Consider the following 6,037-nt stretch of genomic DNA (forward strand, 5'->3'; position numbering starts at 1 on the left):
CTGTGGTATCAGTGGTGGTGAGTAGTGGCTCTCATTAGCCTCTTTTGATATTTTGTGCAGATTTTTTTGCAAGGTATAAGTAGTGTAGCGGCCTGGCACCCGTCCTATTGTAGCTCCCTTTTCTCCTTTGGTGACAGAGAAGCAATCAGGGGAGTGAAGAGGAGCTAGAGTAGGATGGATACCAGGCTGATGTACAGTGTAGTAGGGTAGAAAATAGAAATGTATCACTTGTGCTATTTTCTTTCTTTCGATTTGCTGTGTTGTGATAAGTGTGGTGTGTGATTTTTTTCTAGGGCATGTTGGCTTTGCTAATTTTTATTCTAACATCAAGAATTAGCCTCCAGATACTTTTCCAACCATTTAAGATTTGGTGGTGGAGAATTAAGCTATCAAATAGGATTAAATTGTTTACATAAAGCCAGGTAGTTGAAAGGATCAGAAAAACAAGATTGACATCTTCAAGATGACCTGACTCTGACTAGAGCTGTGTACCTAAACAAATTTTAGGTACAGGTACAGGTACAGGTACACAGGTTTAGGTACAGGTCCGGACCTGAACCTGTACCTGAACAATTCGACCAATTTATATGCTCTTCTGAACTCCTTCAATAACAAAAAAACATAAATAAACTTGATAGTTAAGGTTTATTCTTTGTTTATGGCGAATGCTCAGATAAAATATAGGCAAAACTAAGTTGTTTATGTTTTCATGAACACACTGTCCTTACACAGGGACACATTGTTAACCAGCTATTTCAGCTATTTACACATTTGAGGTCACAAATAGGCATAAAATTGGTGTGAAATTGTTTAGGTACAGTACCGGTACTGAGGGATTAGGTATTTTGGACCTGTACCTAATCAATTTTTCCGGTACAGTATCGGTACTGCGTACCGGTACACAGCTCTAACTCTGACACATAAAAATAAAAGACTGCTGTAAGCTATAGCTGGGTTATTCTTCATCTTACTGGCTCTAAATGTACATTTGTATGATTCTGCCTAAATCCAGTGTGCTACAAAAGACTAAGCACTTGGATCGCAGCTAAGATGTCAGCATGCTAACTAAAAAGCAAAAGACATTAACTAAATATCCTTTGAGAATATACAAAGATCCACACCAGATTATGCAACAAGAAACCTGTTCTGGTCAAAAATACACCAGAACCTTGTGATATCCTTATTTTTAAACAGGAGTGTTGAAATATTGGGAGGTTATCTGTTCTGTTTTGACCTTCTTCACCCCGTAACCAATAGAGAATTGGTAGCCAAATGGCAACTTTGGTACATGTGGTAAAGCCTGCCAACTGATGCTATGGTTCACCTTGGCTGTACCTTGACCCAGGCTTTCAACTATTTACCTTTGGCAGTAACAACTGTTTCCCAATCCAACAAGGACATTGGCCATGTTGGACATGCTAAGAACTGTCAGACCAAGAAAACAAAACCTACATATCAATCCAAAGGGCCTACTTGTTCACCCCTGTTGCTAATAACAAACCAGATGTATTGAAACAAGAAATGTGCTTGTGAAAAAATGTACTTTGTGCATATCGGAACTCCAAATTGCAATCTGGTGTCACAACTGTATGTTGTACTTCACCAACTAAAGGATTTAATCGGCTATTGGTTCATGCTATAAAATTTATTCCCTTTCTCTTGCAAACGAAGTACATACACTTCATTAAGACAGAAAATATACATAGGACTAATCTAGAGAAAAAGTTTTGATTATTAATCATTTTAGAATGCAGCAATAGATGTGTATACATTGTAGATAAGTAATCCATTTACTACTAGTGGTAACTGTTAGTTTTTCATCTAGTCTGTAACTATATAGCTAGCCATTGTCCTGTAAAGAGAACTGTATAGTTACATAAGAACACATTCACAGAACCTTCTAATTCTCCAGTATTATATAATAGATATATAATCAATTTACCTCAGTACTACCAATAGTGCAAACCTATTCTGTTTCTCCTGTTCCAGCCCCACTGGACGCAGCACTGATGGGTCTGGGCCTGGACTTGTCCCCAAGTCTTGCCCCGCCCCCTGGCAGCAAACCCCAGTCTACGACGTACGATTCTCTCCTGGCCAGCATCAAAACCTCGGCCACCATCACCGCCCCGCTACGGAAGGAGGACGTAGATAAGGACCTTAGTGAGGAAGCACGGGGCATCATGTCGCGTCTGCCCGACCTGTCCTTCATGACAGCCAAAGTGCTGATGTTTCCCGCCAGTCTGAGTAAAGCACAGGAGGAAACACCGAGTACAAATAGCAGCTAGGATACATTATTACAGTAACTGTAATTCCTGATTTTTTTCGTTACTGTTATTTTTTGTGGTCACTTACGTACCCCGAACTTATCATTACTGTTAACAAATAATTTGCCGACTTTCTTTTGTCTGCATGTGGCGCCACTGTGAACATATAGTTCCATGAACACCTCCAACTTTTACTACAGTAACTGTGAACATAAAGTAAATTACAGTATTACCTGTCTTAAGGGAACTTAAAATTAGCACTGAACAGACTGCCTTGTTCATGACTTCATTTGGCATTTATTTTATTGTAAGATTGTACTTCCAAGAAAGAAAATTCCTTATTAATTGCTCAGACCAGGCTCATCTTAAAGTGGCATGCCAAGCTGCACGAGCCTAGGTTGTTATTCCTGCTACTTGTAGTGTCGTTCTATCTTCTCTTTGATTGATCTTTCTTTCTGTTTGGTGAACACATGCTTAAAGATAAATGAAAAAGAAAACGCTTTAGAAGAATAACTGATTGGAAAAGAGGTGATCAATAGAGACTCCTTTCCTGGGAAATCCTATTTGTCACCTCAGATGTTATTTTTTTCACATCTTCCATATGATGATCATCTTTTATTGTGAAATTGTCTCCGGAGCAAAACCATAGTGATGACAATTGGTCATAGGTTACAAGATTCTTGCGAACAAGCCTTGTTTGTAGCGATGCTAGTCATAAATGTTTTGCATTCTAGAGCAGCCTCCATGCACCTGGTTAGAACAACACTTGAAGGCTTAAATGGCTATTTTTAGAGTGTCAATTGCTACTCAATGAAATATACTTACTACAGTGCTTATATATATATATATACTGCTAATTTCTCATCGAATGTCAGACTTCTCATCGATACTGCTGCTTTGATGTATTTGCTGTAATCCTTGACATTTGTGAGATACTCTATTATTTATGTGCAAACAATATTATAACGGGAAACAAATGTGACCTTGTAACATGTACATATATAATTAGATGATTGTTAAAAGCTGTGGTGAAAATTTTAAACATTGGTTGGGGTTATCTCATGTACCCAAAGCTAAGGTACACCTTAACCTGTTGTACCTTCATTGGAAATGCTTGTAGATAACTGGCAGCCCTGTCCTTGTACGTATTTTGTCCATTGATATGACCAAAGGATGAAGAAATGTAAATCAGTACAAGTCAGTTTATGTGATTTTGTAGTCGATGCTTATTCTAAACAGGACTTAAGATACCGGTATACTGTAAATGTACATGTACATTGTACAAGACATTATAATTGAATACACGTGGATGTCTAAGAGCAAAGTTTCAGATGCACACTATTGTGCTATTTATAGTAACTAAGGAAGCGTTGGGCTTATTTTAAGAGTAGGAACAATAGTAAGTAGGTAGGATGTGGAGTGCCTGTCTCCTTCCAAATATAGGAGGACTCAGCAAAAGTGTGCACAGTGCCATTGTACACAGACTATCTCAGACAAAACAATTTTCCAAATGAAGTTACAGTCCAGTTAATTATATCCTTGGTACAATAGTATTTTAGATGTGTCTGGGATGATTTTCTGTTTTTAAAAAATGCAGAAAATATGCCATCCTTTCTTTCTGTTCACTGAATGTTGTTACACTCTTCCACCATAAAACATTGAAACAATAAAAATGTAAATCTTTTAAACTTGCCGATAATAAACCTTAACAACATATGTATTGTATTTGTACAGTCAGTTGCTGTGGATATTTCAAGTTCATTAATTTCTGACAACCATACCTATTACATGTACATGTACATGTACTTGATTTAATCTGGCTATGAAATGTTTATGTCATGTCAATCTGAATGATTCTATTCATGTGATTTGCCTACCTGAAAACATCAATTTTGGCAACATATAAATACTGCCAGTGCATTGATAATCATAATCGTTTTGTGCAATTTATGTAAAGAACTACAGAGATAAAGTTTATATGTACTTGCTTCCCTCTACCTGCAATGTTTTCTTCCTAATGAGCAGGATAGTAGCAACGCAGATTTCTTGTATAACAAGTGTATTACATCTTCATAGTAGTTGCATATGGCATATTTAGTACAAATGGTTGAATTATAAAGTGACTGATCTGCAAACTATATGGATGTAAACATGTACTATTGTATTGTAGGTTTAGTTTTAGCTTTGTCCTAACATAGTGTGAATGGTTGTACAATGTAAGTAGTTAAAGAAACTCATTGTAATATCATATTCTAGACTTACAAGAACAACTAGCTACAATTCTATCATCATCAAGTAGATGTCAGATTTGTGTACATGTTCTTTCTTGTACAATGTATATGATTATTTCACCATACATACTATCTCCTTTCCTTTCTGCCATATTAGTAAAATTAACAGTTAAGCTTATGTGGTAACTGCTGTCATCTGTGCACTGTATTGTCTTTGCTTTTTGTGTAATGCTTGCATGGAGAGTCACATTTATATTATTGTGCAGAATGGGCATTGTTTGTAAGCGTTGAAACTGTCAAATAATGGTGTGAGGGGAGGGCAAAATGCTAGTAAAAAAGACACCCAAGTATGACCAAGTGCACATATGATGTAGTATCTGGTGGAAGTACTTTGACTTCCCCGAAGAGAAAATTAGTTGCTATATTGTGTATATACAGAAAAAAGGTGACGTGATCTCCATGTATATGAGCTTGCTAAAGTGACAACCATTGAATGTGAATAAAAGCTACTGGTATTCTTCAGATACAGTTGTCTTAGTGGTACTGAATGTGTAGATATTATAAGAGGATTATCAATATTGTGTTGGGGATCATAAATGTCATGATTCAGGTTTTTCTTATTACATTTTCTTCAAGGTTATTCCCAAAGATGAAGACATGACAGCCGGCATCAACAGTGGATTTTCCAAACCTGTACATTTATATAAATCAATGCTTAACACAAATGTAATATGGAGAGACATTGGCTACTGAGAATTGTGAAATATTCAAAGAGGTTTTATTTAGTTCATCATACTTAACATGTTCTGTCTTGCATATCTTTACTACAGTTCTTTCAACCATATATGCATGAACTTAAAAACACTTTGAACACCTGCTATTTATTCAAAATTAAGTTATGAACTTGCAGTATCTCTCTAAAAATTTCCTTGTCTTAGCATACACACCAATATGCGTACTAAAGACTAAGAATTATTATTTGCATAGATCCGTCAAAATGGATTGATGACAATAAATGATAGAACTGGAAAATGAAACATTCAAAAACATGTTAAAAATATATTTAAACATGTTTTACACCAAAACATATAAATTCTTCACGTCGCGTAAAAGCACAACTTCCCACCAATTTGTTAACATTTGAACATTGCAAAACCCTTAGGCCATGTTGATTTGATTATATGGATGACATCCTCTGGGAACCCCAAAACTGATGCGAGCGCGCGAATAAAAAAAAAAGTTTTGCAAAAAAAAAAAAGTTAGCTTTCATGAAATCTACGTTGTTATGAAGTCGAACAAATGACACAGAGTATGGTATGGCGAATAATCTACTCTTTAAATTCATTTCTTTGCATTTTAGTTTTTTGTTTGATTTTGGCATTCTACGACGTTGGAATCGTTTTCAAATATTTTTTTTGCAACTTTCGGTATATATTTGCTCATTTTTCAACTGTTTTGTACAATTTTACAGTGTGGTTGGAAACTTTTTTTTTTTTTTGGAAACGGCCGAAAATTCATGCGCGCGCGGATGTCATCCATATA

At 36.1% G+C, this 6,037-nt stretch overlaps 1 protein-coding gene across 1 annotated transcript in view; it reads left to right on the forward strand.

Annotated features, from left to right (window-relative positions):
- LOC109472167 (aftiphilin-like) overlaps nucleotides 1-5,017 on the forward strand; it is a 23,225-nt gene extending 18,208 nt beyond the window's left edge. Inside the window, 1 exon segment of the mRNA XM_019771750.1 lies at nucleotides 2,311-5,017. The gene's annotated coding sequence lies outside the window, so the exon portion shown is untranslated.
- Nucleotides 5,018-6,037: the final 1,020 nt, after the last annotated feature.

The sequence above is a fragment of the Branchiostoma belcheri genome, unplaced genomic scaffold (genome assembly GCF_001625305.1).
Source record: "Branchiostoma belcheri isolate BF01 breed outbred unplaced genomic scaffold, Haploidv18h27 scaffold27, whole genome shotgun sequence".
Classification (NCBI taxonomy): Eukaryota; Metazoa; Chordata; class Leptocardii; order Amphioxiformes; family Branchiostomatidae; genus Branchiostoma; species Branchiostoma belcheri.